Source organism: Chelonia mydas, chromosome 6 (assembly GCF_015237465.2).
Source record: "Chelonia mydas isolate rCheMyd1 chromosome 6, rCheMyd1.pri.v2, whole genome shotgun sequence".
Classification (NCBI taxonomy): Eukaryota; Metazoa; Chordata; order Testudines; family Cheloniidae; genus Chelonia; species Chelonia mydas.
In genome coordinates this window covers 86,841,040-86,842,872 of record NC_051246.2, presented here as the reverse complement: position 1 = coordinate 86,842,872, position 1,833 = coordinate 86,841,040, and the positions used below count along the sequence as shown (strand labels likewise).

Below are 1,833 nucleotides of genomic sequence, written 5' to 3'. Positions count from 1 at the left end.
GTAAGAGACCCCCCCTCCCCCCGCGTGTGTGTCCGCTTCCCCGGGCGGGCCAGGGCAGTTTAACCTCCCGAACGGCTGACATCTGGGGTGGGAGGGGATTCCCCGCTCGGCGCCCCGGGAACCCTCCGCTGGGAGCGCTGTGGCCGACGAGCCGTACTCCTCTCCGGCGCGGTGCCCCGCGCAGACCGGTGGAATCCCCTCCCTGGAGCCCGCCTCACCCCCGGGGTCTCGTCAGGGTTAGGGAAGGGAGGTCCCTGGGGCGGCGGGGAAGCCGCTGGGCGAGCTGCCCCGCGCGCAGTGTCACTGTCCCTGTGCCTCGGCCGCGGGCCGCCAGGGGCGGCGGGGAAGTGAAAGTTGAGCGGGCGGCACTAAGTGCCTGGCCCGGCCCCCTACTCCTTCGGGGGAGCCGGAGCCGCATGTCGGCGGCTACTAGGCCTCGGTGTGTGCACCAGCCCCGCCCCCAGCCCCTAGAGCAGGGGCACAACGGTTACCGGGCCGCCGGCACTGCACCTCCGCGCGCCTAACTCGGCGGCTCGGCTGCGCGGCGGCCGGGCCGGGGTTTAAATAATGCCGCGGGGGAGCGGCGGCCCCTGCGTGCTTGCGGAGCAGCCTGACATGTGCTAGCCTCACTATTGTTGTCGTAGCAGCCGGGCCGGGGTGGCGGGGGGCGCAGCATGTGGAGTCTGCTCAGCCTCCCCGCGACACTTAACCCCTTGTTCTCGCCCGGGGTTGCTGTGCCGCCGCGGGCAGCCCCTGGCGTCGCCCCCGCCAGCTCCAGTGCACTGCCGGGTTGGGAGTTGCTGGGTGACCGTTTGAAGTCGCTCCCAGCTCCCGGTCTTGAACGTGCCCTGCCCCAGCGGTTGCCGTTGCTCGGCCACCTAAGCAATAGTAGGGGGGTTCTTTCGTCACACAGCTTTGCAGCCCCGAGACTCATCCTTTGCGGTTGGGGAGGGTTCCTGGGGGCGGAGGCTGTTGCATCTGTCCTTGAAGGCACTAGTATCAGGGGTATTATTGGCGCATCTTTAATTCCAAACACTTTGCAGGCTCTCTGCTCAGAGCAGCCTCTTAAGGTCTTCTATGGCTCCCCTTAATAAGTAACTGAGCTTCTCCATGTCAGAGGGACACCAACTTAATGCAGTAAAAACACCTCAAACAAACCCAACACAGTTTCAAGTAGTACACTTGCCCCTCAGATTCCCCCTCCAATATTAATAGTTTTACAGTAATTTTTCTATTTTTTTAAATGTTTCTTTCCCTTGTTTTTGTGTTAGTCTGACAGAGATTGTGAAACAAAGTGTTGTCATATGTACAAGGTATATTCAAAAAGCAGAGACAATTATTTTTCTCTATTTTCTCTTACTTATGCTGATTATAATTATTACTTTGTAACAGCAGTGGGTAAGAAGTCTTTAGCGAGATATGACATTTTTAAAGCTGACCCTTTTAACTTTACAATCTGATCCAGCATTCTTTCTAAAATATGAATGTTAATTAACCACCTCCATCCACCCACAAAATGTTCCCAGAAATCAAATCTTGTCTTGTATATTTTTTTAAATTAATGCAGCCTAGTGAGATTAAATCAGAAATACTTTCATTTGCAGCATATGAAATTAGAGCACACCTAAGTCTTCTCATGCTTGGACTTGTTTTTGCTACTAAAAAAGACTTCACCTAATAAAACCTTAAAAGAAGTTGGATTAAGTACTTCTGCAAGGGTTTTCTGAGCAAAGTAGTGGAGGAGAGAATTTAAAAACAAAAACCCTAAAGAAAGTTTATTAAGAAGTGTAGCTCGGAAGTGTTTTCATTAAAGTCTCAAGGATGTAAAGGGAA

At 54.0% G+C, this 1,833-nt stretch overlaps 1 protein-coding gene across 5 annotated transcripts in view; it reads left to right on the top strand.

Moving 5' to 3' along the window:
- The window catches only part of BAZ1A (bromodomain adjacent to zinc finger domain 1A), a 115,077-nt gene that overhangs the window by 134 nt on the left and 113,110 nt on the right, over positions 1-1,833 (top strand). The window lies entirely within an intron of this gene.